General features: G+C 41.8%; 2 long non-coding RNA genes across 2 annotated transcripts in view; one reads left to right on the top strand and one right to left on the bottom strand.

Moving 5' to 3' along the window:
* Positions 1-17,227, top strand: part of LOC123385845 — a 36,377-nt gene that overhangs the window by 7,796 nt on the left and 11,354 nt on the right. Inside the window, exons 2-3 of the long non-coding RNA XR_006598987.1 lie at positions 5,365-5,514; positions 15,318-15,469. This is a non-coding gene — a long non-coding RNA (uncharacterized LOC123385845). The remainder of the gene's footprint in view (positions 1-5,364; positions 5,515-15,317; positions 15,470-17,227) is intronic.
* On the bottom strand, positions 5,854-9,232 carry LOC123385844. Its single transcript, XR_006598986.1, has 2 exons — positions 9,056-9,232; positions 5,854-8,385 (listed from the first exon to the last, which is right to left on the bottom strand). It is a non-coding gene; the product is annotated as an uncharacterized LOC123385844 (long non-coding RNA).

Raw genomic sequence — 17,227 nt, 5'->3', positions numbered from 1 at the left:
TCATTCACCCCTCCCCAGTTCCAGGCAACCTCCATTTTACTTTCTATCTTTATGAACATATGGACTCAGGGCACCTCAGTGACATGAAACACACAGTATTTGTCCTTTTGTTACTGGCTTAGCATAGTGTCCTCAAGATCGTTCAAAGTTATACCATGTGTCAGAATTTACTTCCTTTTTAATGCTGAATAATACTTCATCGTGTGTGTATAACAGATTTCGTTTGTCCATTCATCCTTTGCTGGACATTTGGGTTACTTCTACCTTTTGGTTATTGTGAACAGTGCTTCTAAGAACACAGGTGTGCAAATATCTCTTTGAGTTCTTGCTTTCAATTATTTGGCGGTATAAACCCAGAAGTAGAATTGCTGGATCATGTGTTAATTCTGTATTTAATTTTGGGGGGAGCTCCCATTATATTTTCCACAGTGACTGAACCACTTTACATTCCCAGCAACACTGAATAAAAGTTCTAAATTCTCCACATCCTTGCCAACACTTGTTAATTTCTATTTGTTTTGTTTTGTTTTGGTTTTGGTTTTATAGTAACCACCTTAATGGGTGTGAGGTAATATCTTACTGTGGTTTTGCTTTGCATTTCCCAATGACTAGTGATGTTGAGCATCTTTCCATATATTTGTTCACTGGCAGATCTTCTCTGTAGAAATGTTTATTCAATCCTTTACCCATTTTTGAATCAGGTTGGTTGTTTTCTTGTTTAGTTGTAAGGATTCTCTGCATATTAGTTTTGTATATATTAGTAGTTCTGGATATTAACCCCTTATCAGATACATGATTTGCAAATATTTTCTATGCGAAACCAGAAGAAAATTCTGAAAGAGAAAAGACCTTAATATTGAAAAATGAGCTGTTTTTCTAGTTGGGAAATAGATAAATAAAATAGTATAAGAACAAAGGTGGAAGATTATTAGGATACTTTTTTAATCTTAGATTGTGGGCTCCTGGAGGATAAGCTTTTGTCATTATTACCTAAAAGGATGCCTGGAATTTAAGGGCACCCATGTCTGCCTAGTCTACTTCACATTCTTTTGTGGACATAAGTATGAATAAGTTAACTTAATACCACTTAGCAAACAGTTGGGTTGGGTTTTTCTAATGTGGAAACTTTGAATCTCACTTGCCACCAGTAATTGGTTATGGCAAATATAAACATGTAAAGTTTTTCACATGGGAATGAATTTGCTTATGTCTTAAGTGTTAACATTAATGCCACTATGTGTCAGACCCTGGTAAAGGGCTCAGGGTTGTAAGCACAATTGGTGACCCTGCCTCATGGAATTCACGGCCTGGAGGAGGAGATAGATGAGAAATTATGACCATAATGAATGTTATAGAAACATGGCATATCTGTGAGACCTCCTTGCTGAGATAGTAGAGACCCCTCTGGATAGATTAAGAAGAAAATAAACATGTTAAAGGATGTTAGGAGAACCAGGCTGAGAGGCCACAGGCTGGGGACAATGGCCAATGTGGCCACAGAGAGCTGCAGTGGGCACAGTCTACAGCTGCTAACTTTGAAGCTCCAAGAAATATGGAAGGGGGTGATTCATCACCATAGAAAAGAGATAAAAGGGTCAGGTGGCAGGGAAATATGCTGCATAAAGGAGTGAGTATGTGAAGGGAAAGAATCACATGTGACAGGCCCTGTGTCTGGAGAGGACAGAGAAACACAGTAGCTTCCAGGGGTGTTCAAGAGTGGCTGGAATGCCAAAGGCAAGGCTGAGTGTGAGCAGGACCAACTGCTCAGCTTTCTTCCCAGACTCTTAGGATTTTAGTCTCTATTTCAAGAGTTATGTGAGCTGATAATATTTTAAGAAGGGGATGGAGGTGTATGAAAGGTGTTTTGATTATTTTTTCATTTTGAGAAATCCCTCTGGAAGCATTGTGTGGAATCTACTCTAAGGATAGGATACAGAAAGGTCTGAGGGCAGCCTTGAGAGGGGGGCTGTTTTGTTTCATGCTACAGGAATGGCTGGCACACAAATGGCTCTGAACAGTGTCTGTAGGGTAATAGAAATACTGTGGAATGCTCAGAGGTCAAGGGAGAAGAGAGTAAAGGCATGGGCGAGGTGACAGACTGTGGGGTCCACAGGGTACATGAGAATGGAGGGGACAAGGTGGCTAGGGAGAGGGAAGTGCCAAGGATTGCCTGGATTTCTGAGTTGTAGAACAGGAGGGATGCATTCTCAGAAGTGGGGGGAGGAATATATACTATATTTCAACAAGCCAGTTGCCTGTAGGGAAGAGACTCAAACTCTAAAGGAAGTTAGTATATAAAACCAGACAATTATGTTTAACTCAGTGGATTTTAATATTTTTGGTCAAGGATATCTAACAGTAAACTGTTCTTAAACATGAATCCTTACTACATATATAAGATCTATGAATTATCAACATGTGCTACTGTGTTGGTGAGCTCAAACACATGAGCATGGAAGTCCCAGTGTTTTCTTCCTAGTTCCTGCTGGGTGGATGGGATCCACACAGCCCACTTTGGAGAATGCTGCCCTAATGGTGTGCTGCCCAATGCAATGTGATCAGAATAGATGAGAGGAGAGAGGTTTGCATGGCATGTCCTGAAGAGGAAGCAGTTGGAATGCATCTCTACAATTCCTGGGCCAACTAGGAAAGGAAGGATGGAGACAAATGGTCAGTAATGGCCACTGAGCAGAATGTGGGTATGTAGGCAAGGCTGAGGACCACTCTCCAAGCCTGATGGAAATATTGTAGGGGGGGTGGGGAAGTAACCAAGACAGGCTACTGGTGGCTCCTTACTTTCTTCCCACTGAAACAACATGCTTTTGTTTGGCATGTCAGGCTTGTGCAACCTGCTTTTATTTGAGAGCTCTATGGCTAAACCCTGTGCAGAACCTATTACTCTAGCCCTTGCAGCTGCCCTGGGGTCACCACCAGCCTCTCCAAGCTTTTGGAATCATTGAATCTTGTCAGCTGTGTGGGGAAGGTATATATATATTTATCAGTCTGGTTTTACTAATTCTGAGCTCCAAGTCTTTGGCATGATCATCCAGCCATGGGTAGGAGAGTCTGACACAAGGCTAAGGCTAGCTCTGGTGCTTGTTCAGGGAGACCAGGACTCAGATGACAGGCCTGGATATCCCTGGGCAGGTGCCATCCATTTAGGGGCAGAACTTGTTACCACCCTATGTCCTGGAAACCCATCTTGGAAGTATTAACCTTAAGAATAAAATAGGTTTTTATTTATTTATTTATTTATTTATTTATTTATTTATTTATTTATTACCAGCGAAGATGGGCTTATTCATGAATAATGGAATTACAATTCAAGACAAGCAAGCTATGGCAAAATCATAGGCAAGTCCTACAAAATGAGGAGAGGAGTTATTTTATGGAGAAGAAGAAGTCAAAAGGGGTTGTTCTGAACAAAAATTAATGGAGAAAAGCAAGGGTTCATGGTTATGAGGGTTTCTTATTGGCTGAGTTGCAGGAGTTGTCAGTTTCTTATAGGAGATACAATGTATATCTTGCCCTGTGGCACCTGTAATTTATGACCTCTCTTCCTATGGGGATCTGTAATAGATAATTCTTTTTTTTAAAATATGAAATTTATTGTCAAATTGGTTTCTATACAACACCCAGTGCTCATCCCAACAGGTGCCCTCCTCAATATCCATCACCCACTTTCCCCTCCCTCCCACCCTTCCCCCCATCCTCCCCCCCATCAACCCTCAGATTGTTCTCAGTTTATAAGAGTATCTTAGGGTTTGTCTCCCTCCATCTCTAACTTTTTTTTTCCTTCCCCTCCGGTGGTCTTCTGTTAAGTTTTTCAGGATCCACATAAGAGTGAAAACATTTGGTATCTGTCTTTCTCTGTATGACTTATTTCATTTAGCACAACACTCCCCAGTTCCATCCACGTTGCTGCAAAAGGCCATATTTCATTCTTTCTCATTGCCAAGTAGTATTCCATTGTATATATAAACCACTATTTCTTTATCCATTCATCACTTGATGGGCATTTAGGCTCTTTCCATAATTAGGCTATTGTTGAAAGTGCTGCTATAAACATTGGCGTAAAAGTGCCCCTATGCATCAGCACTCTTGTATCACTTGGGTAAATTCCTAGCAGTGCTATTTCTGGGTCATAGGTAGATCTATTTTTAATTTTTTGAGGAACCTCCACACCGTTTTCCAGAGTGGCTTCACTAGACCACTTTCTTACACCATTGACAAAAATAAAGTCAAAATGGATAAAGGACCTGAATGTGAAACAGGAAACCATCAAAACCCTAAAGGAGAAAGCAGGGAAAAACCCTCTCTGACCTCAGCCGCAGCAATTTCTTACTTGACACATCTCCAGAGGCAAGGGAATTAAAAGCAAAAATGAACTATTGGGACCTCATGAAGATAAAAAGCTTCTGCACTGCAAAGGAAATAATCAATAAAACTAAAAGACAACCAATGGAATGGGAAAAGATATTTGCAAATGACATATTAGACAAAGGGCTAGTACCCAAAATCTAAAAAGAACTCATCAAACTCCACGAAAAACAAATAATCCCAGTGAAGAAATGGTCAGAACACATGAATAGACCCTTCTCAAAAGAAGACATCCAGATGTCCAACAGGCACATGAAAAGATGCTCAACGTCGTTCCTCATCAGGGAAATACAAATCAAAACCACACTCAGATACCACCTCACGCCAGTCAGGGTGGCTAAAACGAACAAATCTGGACACTATAGATGCTGGATAGGATGTGGAGAAATGGGAACCCTCTTGCACTGTTGGTGGGAATGCAAACTGGTGTAATAGATAATTCTTATTGTAATTGAGGTTCAGTGGTATAACTTCCTACTTCCAGCTTACGACTTCTAACATCTAGGGTCCACTTCAGTGAGGTTTCCCTTTATTAAATTTCACAGAAGATATCCTGGCTCTGCTTCTAAGTAACTACTTTGCACCTCACACTTTGTAACCATCTAAGTTAAGACTAGCTTCTAAAAGTACTTTGGAATTGCATATGGGAGCCCCCATAAGCCTTGGAGAGTAGAGTCACTGCTGTGTGTCAGGCTGGGGGAAGGGGTCCCTTCAGAAAAGCACAAGAAATTAAGAGCCCTATGGCCTCATTCCATTTTCCCACCCTTCACTCTGCTGAAGATTTTTTTGTTTTTTCATAGAAAGCTGGTAGGTAATGTCTGTCTAGTTTGCTGGCTAGGTCATCTCAAATTGCAATTTCAGATTTGGTCTTCACTTATCTTTCCATTGAAATTCCCATTGCTATTCTCAGACATTTATAGAGTCCACTTCTCAGCCTAGGGGAAAAGAACAACATTAACTTTACTTTCTGATCCTCGTATTCAGCTAAAACTGAATGCCACTAATGGCAGATTATCTGAAAATACGGTGAAAGATGAGATATGGTTAATGCAGTCTGAGAAATAAACCTCTGGTGTGAATTACTCCATTTGGAAACTTCTGCAGTGTCAACATCAACATGAGCCCAGGAAACAGGTAAGATTTGTGTCTATTCAACATTCTAATTACATTCTATAAATGTTGCTCTTTCCCTTTGCTCTCTCTGCAAACATAAATATCTGTAGTTCCTGTTTCTCTTTCCAGTCTACAGAATATTATTTCCCTTTCAAATGAATGTGCAGTTTTTAAAACCTGAGTGGCTCTAGTTTCAGGATCAGACATAAGTGCAAAATAATTAAAAACATATTTGGTAGAAGTGTGCTGTCAAAAGTCTAGGTGGAGTTGACGTGCGTGGACCAAATTTTGTCTCTTGATAACAGGATCAAACCTCATGGATGGGATTTAGTGAGAGAGAGAGAGAGAGAGAGAGAGAGAGAGAGAGAGAGAGAGAGAGAGACGGAGAGAGATTCAGTGCATAACTGTTATTGCAGTGTGCCATTGTTTATTACATCACATGCAACAAAATCTAGTGTGTATGAGGCCTGTGGCCTGGCCAGGATGTGGACACCAGCAGGTCACAAGGTGGGGATGGGAGTAGGTAGTAGTGTTGGTTTTAGAGCTCCTGCCAAGAGCAAAACTACATTTCTGGAACAGTGTGAAAAGGGGGAGAATTGAGACAAGTGGGCACTAATGAAAAGATAGGCTGACAGAAGGTGCAAGTGAGGGCTTTATAAATGCATCTTAAGCCAGGGGTGGCGCTGGGAGCTTCTTACAGGGCTGGTGCCTATGATATAGCATTACAGCAGGCAGGTGGGAAACACAGCTTTTATTCTGAGCCTGATTTTCTTGCAAGAAACTTGGCTTTCTGTGCATATTCAGCATTTACATTACATTATCACATTACATTACATATTACATTACATTACATTTAGAGTAAAAACTGAGTATACAAAAGAATGTTCCCAGAAATGTCCAGCACTGAGAATTTCTTCTCTTTTTCTATGGGTCTACCTCCTGTTGTTTCTCAGAACAGATGTTAAGGCATCAAAATGAACAATATTGCATTATTTGGGGGTGGTTTGCACATTTCTAATCTGCCTAGTTTCTGTGTCTGTCCCTTCTTTCTAAAGCCTCCCTCTCACCCACACAAACAAACTGGTATGTAAGTAAACTCCTGCTACCTTGAAATTTGCAAAGCAGAGAAATCAGTTTACAAAAGAAAGGCCACACAGCATGTGGTCTATCTTGATTCTTCCTATTCTTCCAGTATTTATGTTGTGTGAAGTCACCTGTAACAATGTATTAGTGAATGCTGAACCATTGCTTCTAGGAGAGATACAGTAAGCCTCTGGTCACTTGTTTGTCAACTAATATAGAACTTTATTCGATGGAATTCTTGTTTAAAGACACCTTATTTAATTCATTTACGTTAAACCCTTGGCTAACAGCACTGTAACTCTTGCCTGAATATGATACTTATCTGACACATGTATTTTCTCCATAAGGCTCTTCACAGCCACTGGCTTTCAGGATGGCAGGAAGCTAGGCATGAGCAACAGGAGGATGGGCCTTAGGCATCCTCATGGAGAGCCGCATCCGAGACCACCCAGGGACCACCCCATTCCACCCCTCTAGCAGGGTGTCTTTGGTTCCATTGTCCAGGCAGAGGAAGAGTTAAGTGTGTTGTGCTTGTGGCACTTGTCCAGAGCAAGCTGCTTGTCCTTATTTGACTATGTCTCCAGAATAGAAATAATGTTGCTGATTCCTACCCTGTGCAGGTATCTTGAATACATTTTGGGAAACGACATGGTGGTTGGCCAATTATTATATAATTCAGGCCTGTCACTCAAATGTTGTGACCCTAGGACAAACCAAAAAAAAAAAAGTTGATTTTCAGCCCACACCCCAGAGTTTTCAGGCTTTTGTCTCTCTTGACTGTCCCATTCCTCCTGTGGAGTGTATTTTAATAAAACTTTGCTCTGCTTTACTTTCATATTGCTGTCCTGTAATTCTTTACTGTGGCAGCCAAGAGAACTGAGGCTTCTTTCCTTTTCCATCTGGTAATAGCAATACCAGACCACACTTCAACACAATGCTTGAGGGTCATTCTAACTAACAAAATTGCTAACAAAAAGTACAAATAGTCAAGAAACAGGATACTAAATAGATCGTAAAAAGAACACTTGTTTATAGCATGAAAGCTGAAGCTAAAAGGCAGAGTGTTGCCTTGTTTTACCCCAGTTAGGAATGCATGCATTAGGATTCAAATCCTTTGCCATACTCTGAATAACTGGAAAGCGTAGGGAGTATTGATCTGGGGTTACAAATAAATGTTAGTAAGCAGGTGAAGTTACAAGTAAGAAATCTACAAATAATAAGGATCGACTGTATTATGTTAATTACTTACAACTGATGGCCCTTTAGGGGTTCTAAGAAAATAAATTCTCTAAGTGACATATTTAACTTGGAGCCATATTTTGCTATGAATGGGAGTAGGGTGGAAGGAGGGGGGCTATTTTCATCTTTTTTTCACATAACCAAATTCCATTGGAATCCCCATAAATTGAATAGTTTTATTTTAATTCTCATAGTATCTGATGTTTCAGTCCTGAAATTCCTTTGAGGTTAAGGAAGGACAGATTAGTGTTAACCTTAAAAATAAAACAGTTAGTTACTTTACCAGCAAAAATGGGTTTATTCAAGACTAACATAGAATTGCAATTTCAGACAACAAAATTATAAGCAAGGCCTACAAACAAGGGAATAATTTTATGGATAAGAAGGAATGGAAAGGATTGTTTTGAAGGAAAGACCATTGGAGAAAAGCAAGGTTTCAGGTGGATGACATTTTCTCATTGGCTGAGTTGCTGGGGTGGTGGATTTCTTGTGGGAAAGGCAATGTGTAGCTTTCCCAGTTGGAGCCTGTAAACCGATGATTCTTTCCCGTGGGAGTTCTTTCAGTAGGTTCTGTAATTGACATAGACTGTTAAGTTCCCCTCTCTTGCTTCCCAATTCCATCTTACTGAGATTTCCATTTATCTATCTATCTACTTATTTACTTATTTATTTATTTTAATGTTTATTCACCTTTGAGAGACAGAGAACAAGTGGGGGGAGGGGCAAAGAGAGAAGGAGACACAGAATCTAAAGCAGGCTCCAGGCTCTGAGCTGTCAGCCCAGAGCCCCATGCAGGCCTGGAACCCACAAACCATGAGATCATGACTTGAGCTGAAGTCTGATGCTTAACCAACTGAGCCACCCAGGTGCTCCTGAAATTTCCTTTTATTAATTTTCATCCTGTGAAACTTTTATTTTCACTTTGAAACTTGTTGATTAAACAGATGGAAAGGCTGTATGAAACACATACCAGGAGAAAGCGTAGCTCTTGAGCACAGGGCTCTGGCGCTGGCTGCCAGTACTGCTAAGTCGTATACCTCAGTGAGCTCTGCATCTTCCCTGTGCCTCAGCTTATTCACTTGTGAATGGAAAATAATAGTACTGCTAGATACCAGTGAGTCTGGACTTAGGTAAAGAGAGATTTCATCCTTATTTTAGGGGAAGGAGTGATTGCAATAGGAGGAATGCTTTGGCCATGAGATCTGCAGGCATCTCAAATGTCAAGCACTGCCTTACTTACCTTGCAGGGTTAGTGGGAGGCCGAAAGGAATCCTCAGTGTGGCCAACAGCACAAATGGTGCTGAAACATGTGGGCTTTGTGTTATGCCCAGAATTCGTGATCCCCAAAGACCACCAGGGAGCCGAGTCCGATGCAAAAGCAAAAGAGCCTTTATTCGAGCTAGCTCGAGCTCAATCCCCTACCTGCACCAACGCAGCGGTGAGATACCGGGGAGAGAGAGTGAGTTTCAAAAGCACAAAGGTTTTATAGGGGTCTAGGGGCAGCCGATTGGCTGGGGAAGGGTCGTGGCCTCGGCCGATTGGCTGGGGAAGGGTCAGAGTCCTGTTACACAGGTCGCTGGGCGTGTTTTGATCAGGAAGTTTGAACGGGTGAGCGGGAGGTTACTCAAGGGGAGGAGGCGCGGTCTGAGGTTTCTGCGATTTTCCTGGAAAAGGGGTCATGTCTGGGACATAGTCACTCAAGGTGGAGAACACAGAACAAGATGGAGTCAGCCGGTGTAGGCCCGCCCTTTCACTTTGGAGTCTGAAAAGTCTGCTACTTAGTGCAGAGTAAGCCTTCCCTGAGCCTCAGCTTCCTCAGCCATAACATGGAGGTACTGATTCCTGAATGGACCTCTGGGACCTCTGGGGAAGTTCTGGGATATCATAAAAGCTCATTAGCAACAGTCTGAAAAAGAAACTTTCTGAACGGACTCTGCTGGACAAGCACTGCTATGAGAATATTACCAAATTCATTGCAATTTCCTGGCTACTATGTCCTCATCCTTTTTCATGAACCTTGCTCTGGTGGGCAGCCTTGTGTGCGGGGAAACAGGTAACAGGTAGCAGTTTAGTGCTGATAATTGCAAATAATTTTTATTATTAAAGTTCATTTAAAGGATTCATCATGTCCATTAAAAAATATCTTTGGCTGAAATTGAAGGAGAAATTGCTTTCTTCTAAGAGCATTTCATTTTGAGAGATAATGGCCTGAATGCCTAGAATTTAACATCATTCTCCAAGAACAGACCATGAAAATGCTGTGTGCAGAGGAGATCTGATTCTATTTGACTTATACTAGGCTGAGTTCTTAGCCTTGTACTTAGAAAACTTGAATTTTGAATTAAAAAAGAAAAGGCCTTTTATCCATTCATTTCTACAAAAGTATTAGTGTAATCTGTTCTATTCCTGTAGGGTAAGGATTAGCTTGTAGGCCCAATTATCATTAATTCCTACCACTTCAACAGATATTTGTTGAGTGCCTGTTTTGTGGCCAAAGCTTCTTACCTGCCTTTTTCCATCTGGTTCTGTGTTTGGCACTGAATAGTTTACATTTGACAGCTTCATTGTATGAGAGGCCTGGTGGCTCCTTAGAGAACTGAGGCTTCTGGGCCTCACATAATACCATCTGCCAACCATGTTCCTTTTTCTCTCAGAAGACTACTCTTAGCTTGCATAAATCAGTGTGTGTGTGTGTGTGTGTGTGTGTGGCAGTCTGCCTTCTCTTCTGAATCACTGAGACAAACAAGATACACTTTTAAGAACATTTGTATCGGAAAATAGATATGGGTATAACCCTGCAGGTTCTATGAGTCCTTTGGATTTTGGTGATCAAATGACCTGAAAGGCAGGTGGAGTTTCAGCAACTTGCTGTTTGGGCCTTTGATCTGCAGCTGGAGCTGCTGCTCTTTCTCTGATTACACATGGATGGACTAGCTCAGTTGCTGTTCTGTTGGTTTAAGGGCCAGCTTACTCTGTTAGTTTCCTTTTATAAACAATTAGAGAGTAAGAGAAGAAAGACTTTCTCAGTCAAAAGGTTAATTATATTCCAAGTAGTAGGACAGAAGACTTGTCTTTGGGAATCCTGGCTTTCTTTCTGTGTCTTTCCTTCTGCTTCTACTTCTCACTCTTTCCTTTTCTTCTCTCAGCACAAGTGCACCTTCTGGAGGCCCTGCCTACCCAGGAGAAACACAATCTAAATAGGAAAACCCAGAGCACTCTACAGGTGCCAGTGCTGCAGAAGTCACAGCATTACTTCTTCTGTGTGTCTTACGCCTCAAGATCTCAGGCTTATCATCTACACAATGGGAATAATATTAATAATCATCCCTTAAAGTTGTTGTAATTAGTTAATGAGATAATGCCTGAAAGGGCTTAGCATATATTATGTGGTCATTAAATTTTAGCATATAGTAAGTAGTCATTAAATATTAATTGCCCTTGGGTGCCTGTGTGGCTCAGTCGGTTAAGCGTCCGACTTCGGATCAGGTCATGATTTCACTGTTTGTGGGTTCGAGCCCCACATCGGTCTCTGTGCTGACAGCTCAGAGCCTGGAGCCTATTTCAGATTCTGTGTCTCCCTCTCTCTATGCCCCTCCCCCACTCATGCTCTGTCTCCCTCTGTCTCAAAAAATAAATAAACATTAAAAAATTTTTAAAAAATATTAATTGCTCAAATTATTATCAGCATTATCAAATAAATTAATACATCCCAGGGATATTTAATTATAAAAATAGACCACTATGCAGACATGGCTGGTTAAAGTCTGTTGGAACTGCAGGCATGATGGTGCCTTAGATCAAATTTGATTTAGAGCAGTTGGTCATTATCCCAAATGTCCCTCCTGTCAATACTCCATGTGGCTTTGGGGAGCCCTGGGTGTGGTCTCAGAGAGAGGGAAATCAAAAGACAGATTGTGGAGAATATAACTTGCAGGTCGATTTTTTATTCAAATTAAATGTGTATCCAAATCATCTGGGAGGTTGTTTTTAGAAATAGAAAGACACAGATCTCTGGTCACAGCCCCTGCCACAGGCAGAGGCAGACCTGGGCCCCCAGCAATTGATCTTAGTGCTGTAACTATGTGGTTGGTGACTGTCCATGCCATATAAAAGGATGTGCTTTGGGGGAAGCTACCCTGAACTGCAATGAAAAATATTTCCTGTCTGTAGCCATGTAAACTCCGCAATGCTGTGAAGGTTCAACTGACTTCCTCCTCATGGTAGAAGAGGCCACTTTACCTCCAATTATACAATCCTGTCAATATTCCGATCCTTAAATGTTTACCTGTTCTTGGCTCTCCTTCATTGTAACTGGCTGTTACATCTTACTATTTCCCTCATTAATAATGAGTTAAATAAAGTCTTTAATGTATTTATTTTATAAATCATGATTTTGGTCTTAGTGTGAAAATCATTTTTAAACAATTCCCTAGTGGCCCAGCTCAGGGTGTTAGCACTCCTTGTATACTTGTTGGAACATATCTATTTGAATCTGTCCTTTTAATGATTAATAAATAATTCAGGATTAAAATCCCATTATTTGTCAACTCTATACTGATTCTGAGTCATTAGTGCTTTAACATCCAGTATCTCAGCAACTGTTATATTCTGGGTACACATCTAAATGCACAGAGAGGAGGAAGAAGGGGTGAGGACTTGAGAAAATAGCCATTACTCAAACTGTTAAAATAAATCCAGGTTCACAAATACTAGACTCTGTTTGACTGGACTAGCATTCAGTTCTGAAACATATATTGATTTTTATAAGATTGAGGAAAAATGTTTTGGCTGAGTTTTGATGAGTCTTCTTTTCTTGGCAGACCACAAGGAAGCAGGGGGATGGTTTCCCAGGACCGTCAGCCAGGCCAGGCTGGATGGTGATGAAGCTTGCAAGGCCCAATCTTCTCCGTTTCCTGGCCAAGATGCCCCTAGACTTGGGTCTCCCCAGTGAGGAAGATCCTAGTTTCACAGGGGCTGCCTCCATTCTAGTTAGTGGCAGGCAGCTCCTGAGAAAGGCCTGGGTTTTGGAACCCAAGCCTTTGACCAAGTCTTCTACCTTGAAGGTTGCTACTCTCCTTCTTATGGTAGGGTGCTGTCCCTCCCTCATGCAGACAATGTCAGGAGCACATGGTATACCCAGTGCCTGCTACTAGCATGCTATGAATGTGTCTTAGCCAAAGGGAAACAAGTGGGGCTTCCAAACTCTGTTCTCAACCCAAGGTAGGTTACTCTTTGTAGGGAGATAAGGCCCATGCTGGGCCTTTAAGCAATAGAAGTCAGATAGATCAAACTGCTTTGAGCATGTGTTTTCAAAGAAGTTGGATGGAAGAGTAGAAACCTCTGAGGCCTGGAGCAATTTGGTTGATTGCCCAATGATGAGATATCCACTTGCTGGTTTAGGACCTTATTCAAAGATCACATTTGGAAGAGCTCTCATCAGTGCATAGAACATAGGGCGATACTAAAAAGGAAGTGAACAAATCAGGCTAAAGGAAAATGAAGGAAGAAAAGCAAGAGGACTCCAGAGAAATCTTGCAATGCCCATCACACTTCCAGGGCTATTTAAGTGGGTTGTAGTGGTGGGATGCAAGCTGCTTAACTTTCTGGTTTCCCAGTTCCCAGAGCCCATAAAGCCAAAGCAGGATGATAAGATCATCAGGCAGGTGGTTAGACAATGCTGAGCTGCAGAGATTCATCTCAGACCTTCTCCATCTAGGTACAAGATGAGCTGCATTAGAGCAGGGGAGGTGGGAGTCATGGCAGGGGGTGGGGGAGAGCAGAATGCCCTTGAGTCATGAGCAGTTCTCAGAGCCCAGGTGTGATTACCTTAATAGGTGTTTTCATACTTTTTCTTTGGGCCGCCCCTTAAACACAAAGGACTTGTGAGAGTTCCAGGTCTCATAGGGTTACAAGTGCTTGAAATGATGAGAAGAGCCACAGTGGTGAGAAGAGGCAGTTCAGGAATTTCAGGAAAACATGAGAAAGACAACTCAAGCCACACAGAGCCAATAAGTGTACTTGATATATGCCTTGAATTCCAGAAGAATAGAGTACTACTCCTTTATTGTGTGGGGACATTAGATGATAGGAATAATCCTGTCTGGCTTTCCTGTTGCCAGGGAGCATGCCTAGCCTTGGTAATGAGGGCCCTGGAACAGCTGGGATTCCACCCTCAGCCTCCATGTCTTGCTAGATCTCGGAACCCTGGAAGAAGGACAATGGAGGTGGCTGTGTTGGCATGCGGCGGTGCCTTCCTGTGTCCTGACTACTGAGAACATAGACTGATTCTTCATGCTCAGTTCTGCTGGGAATGTAATGAGTGAGCTCTGTGAGGGCTACTCCTTCACTTAACAGTTTATGAGTATGCAGAATCACAGAATTTCTGTTCTGGAAGCTCCTCAGCAAACAGAATTCCATCCTTGTCATTTCTATGGATGAGGCTGGAGTGGGTAGTTACCTCCTTAGCTGTTGGGTAACTGCTCTGTGTGTTTGCTGCAAGCCTACCTGTTCAGAACCACACAGCTTCATTCTAGTTAGTAGTCATGTCCACAAGAGTGTAGCAGAGATGAGGTCTGAGTAAGGACCAGAGGAACAGTGTGTTACCTTTCTAAATGTGAGCAGCTTCTCTAAATGTTTTGAGACTTGATACTCTATTGCATCTTTATAATGTATGCAGAGAAGGGGTATATAATACAGAGATAAATATTATACTTTAGCAAATAACTGCTAAAATAACAATTACTTCTGAGTATATATTATTGCCAAGAACAAGTACAGGAACATTACATTTATTATATCTTATCCTTATACAAAACCAAAAGGTGAGTAGAATTTTCCTGGTTTTTATCCCATTGTATCACAGATACCTACATAGTGAATATGCCATGAAGTATAATAAGCAATATGACAGAACTAACATCAAATACATTGGTCATTTCATTTCAGCAAATGTAAATGGACTTAACTAAGTTTTTACCAAAAAAATAAGATTTCCAGTTTGGCTAATGAAGTAAAATTCAAATCTAAGTGTTTATATGAGACAGAAAGAGAGATTGAAAGTTTAAAAATAAAAGGATTGTCGGGGAGCCTTGGTGGCTCAGTCGATTGTCTTACTGTTGATCTCAGCTCATGTCACAATCCTGGGGTTGTGGGATCAAGCAGTACCTAAGATTCTCTCTCTCCCTCTGGCACTCTCCCACTCATGCATTCTCTCTCTCTCTCTCTCTCTCTCAAAAATAGGTGGATGGATGGATAGATAGATAGATAGATAGATAGATAGATAGATAATAAAAAATAGAATGATTGCCAAAGACATACTGGGACAAATGGAAACAAAAATTCAGAGAAAGTGCCTTGGAATGTCCCAGCCCACACAGGCTGGTCTTGCTAACACTTCAGGGATCTCTGTGTTTCCCTGTGGTTCTGTATGACTCTTCTTCACATCTCTTTAGCTTGTGCAATGAGCAATTAAGTATGTATTTAACACAGCATTTCTATTTAAGATGATTTCTGAAGCTCCTGGGATGTGGCCGACTGTATGCGCTTCGGAGCTGCCAAAGCATATGTGTCAGTTATTTCTAAGGGACAGAATAGGAATAGAGAATTAAGTGTGAACATCCTCCAAAACAATGGAAAAGGCCACATTGTCAACAAGGTATGAGCATGTGAGTGTGTGTATGCATGCATGTGTGTATGTAGGTGGACATGGGTGTGTATATGTATCTGAGCACATGCATGGTGTACAAGTGTAAGTGTATATGTGTGGGTACATGTTTGCACCCACACATAGGATCCAGTGTTAGCACTCAGGTCCTAAGGAAATTCTGGAGCATAGCCCCAGGGGAAATTAGAAATTGTCCTTGCAGAGGTAGGTCTTGCTCCTGGATGAGTGCAACAGTAGGCATGCAGAAGAGTTGGCCCGGTTTCCCTTTTCTTGTCTTTCCTTCCCACTCATATCCAGCAAAGGTTTTTGAAGGCAGTGCTCTGGGGATCCCATGAGCCGTGCAAACACTTGGCATTTGTAACTGCCATTAAGTAATACACTCGGGGGACCCTTTGTTAGAGATTCAGAAACTGCAAACAACCTTGCTTTCCTAGGAGTGAAGCAGTAACTGTGCATCATCTTCTACTTTATCCAATGGTAATAAAGTTCATCTTCTTCATCCTAAGAGCTTTGCCATTCTGATCATTTCTGGATCTCTTGGTGATTAAACTTGGAGCACAAACCTATCTAAAGCCAATTCATGCTTTGTCTCTGTTTTCCAAAAGGATAAGGCCAATTTGTGGAAACAGATTTCTATTCATTTGTCCAGACAATTACTTTTCATGTTTGATCTGTTTTATAACATAACCCTTTTTAAATTTCTGGGTTTTAGAATCCTTTGTATCCACATCATGTTCCTATGGGTGTGCCAAGGATCTCAGTGGGGACTGGCTCTTTGGTGAAACCTGCATAGGACAATCCTCAGGGCATCACAAGCAGTGTGAGAAGAAAAAATGTCACGTGGAAGGAAGGAGGTGTGGGCTCTATAGGCCCCAGTGGCACAAAAGCACTGTGAGCTTGCCATGACATACCCATGTTCAAGCCTCTACAGCATCCCACCTGCAAAATCTCAGGACAACAGTGAGTCCCATGGCTCAGCCATGGCCCAGGCAGGGGCTACGCTACCTGCCCAAGAAGGACAAGTCAAGGAAAGGCATGAAGAGGGGACCACAGTCCATCTGGACAGCAAGCCATTCTCAAATTGAGGCTGACTTAGGGCATGTAGAGTGAGCAGTTCACACACTGTCAGGGAGAGAAGGGAGCTTGCCTCACCTGTGAGCATGCCTGGCTGTGCCCAGGATTGCACTCATCCACCAGAGCTTTGAGGCTTCCCGAAGTGTTCCCTTCTCTGTGAAGGGAAAAGGGATCAGTGTGACTCTGCAGTTAAAACTGCAAAGCTTAAATGTATATTTAGACTACAGGTTGTCAATATTTTCTTAAGGGGCCAGATAGCAAATATTTTATCCATTAAGACTCTACTGACAGTACTTACTCTGCAGTTGTTCCCGGGAAGCAGCATAGATAATACATACACAAATGGGAGCTGTGTGCCAATAAAGCTCCATTTACAAAACAAGGTGTCAGCCTGTGAGCCATATTTTGCTGATCTCTGTTTAGGTCTATAGATTTGGAAAGTGTGCTAGTTGGCAAAATTGCCACTCCAAGTGAGGGCAGCTAGATATGATCTCTCAAGCAGGGAGAGGACAAGGAATTCAGACTCTTGTGCACTAGAGTTCTTCTGCCGCCCCTGGAGATGGAGTTGCATGTGCTTACTTGTGTTTAGGGTCTAGAAGCAGCATTCATGCAGAAAGTTCAAAAGTGGAAATGGACACAGGTCTCTACAGACAGCCATACATCACTAAGAGAAGG

The sequence above is a fragment of the Felis catus genome, chromosome B3 (assembly GCF_018350175.1).
Source record: "Felis catus isolate Fca126 chromosome B3, F.catus_Fca126_mat1.0, whole genome shotgun sequence".
Taxonomy (NCBI): Eukaryota; Metazoa; Chordata; class Mammalia; order Carnivora; family Felidae; genus Felis; species Felis catus.
This window is presented reverse-complemented; position numbering and strand designations above follow the sequence as displayed.